The following is a 1,230-nucleotide window of genomic DNA, read 5'->3' as shown; positions in this document are numbered from 1 at the left end:
GGTGAGTGCGGTAAGGCAGGTACAGAGAGAAGAGTGTGTCAAGCTGGGGAAAGCCGCACATGAACCCCAGGCAGATTCCCCTGTCGTGAAGGTGATTTCCCTTTCAGCTGTGCCTTCATGGAAGAACTAAATTCAGTAACTCAGCAAAGCCCAGGAGGAACCAGAAGAAGGAAGAGCTGGGAGTAGGAAAGGAAGCCAAGGGTGGTCCAGGTTGCCAGGCGCAATGGCTCACGCCTATAATTCCAACACTTTAGGAGACCAAGGTGGGCTGATCACTTGAGGTCAGGAGTTTGAGACCAGCCTAGACAACATGGTAAAACCCCATCTCTACTAAAAATACAAAAATTAGCTGGGCGTAGTGGTGTGCACCTATAGTCCTAGCAACTCAGGAGTCTGAGGTGAAAGAATCGCTTGAACCCTGGAGGCAGAGGTTGCAGTGAGCCGAGATCGTGCCACTGCACTCCAGCCTGGGTGACAGAGTGAGACTCCATCTCAAAAAAAAAAAAACAAAAAAACCGGGGTGGTCAAGGCATGGCATCTGAGCACCAAGGCAAGGGAGTGGGGGAACAGAGACTGAGTCTGTACAGGATGGGATCTCTCAGTGAGTTTCAGGGCAGCCCCAGGAAAGAGCCTGAACTTGTCCAACTCCTACAGCTGTGGTGTAGACAGTTGCTCATGGAGACAAAAATTCAAATAATCGTCACACAAATCAGTTTATAAGTACAAGGTTCTTGCTGGGAGTGTGAAGCTGGAGAGCAACTCAAGCCTTCTCTCTTCCAGAAAGACAGTGTTTCATGAAATATACAAGAGCGTGTTTCTTACTTTTGGAGGTGCATAGGCCTTCACCGGCTCCGCGTTGTCTAATAGGGCCAAATTTTTCACCTAGTACTTGAGTCCTCTCCAGATGTCCCCGACGTATCTTTCCACTGCCCCTACCAGAACACATGACAAGAGCCAAGCGCAACTACTCACTGTTTCCTGGACACTGAGCTCTGGCAGTGAGTTGCTCCTTCTTCCTCAGCTCCCCTCCTCACATAGTCACAGCTCTCATTTTTACCCTGAGAAGTCGCAGTTTCCCCTTGCTTTGTATATCCTGAACTCCTTATCTCCCTGACAGTTCTTCTCTTTGAGAGTGCCTCTCCTCTCCCTCCACTGGGCCATATGTTACTTAAAGGCAAGAAAGTCATTTTATTCCTCTGTGTGTCCTCTGTGCCTGGGACGGTGCCAGTC

The sequence above is a fragment of the Macaca nemestrina genome, chromosome 8 (genome assembly GCF_043159975.1).
Source record: "Macaca nemestrina isolate mMacNem1 chromosome 8, mMacNem.hap1, whole genome shotgun sequence".
Taxonomy (NCBI): Eukaryota; Metazoa; Chordata; class Mammalia; order Primates; family Cercopithecidae; genus Macaca; species Macaca nemestrina.
The sequence above is the reverse complement of the archived record's forward strand: the minus strand, read 5'-3'. Positions refer to the sequence as shown.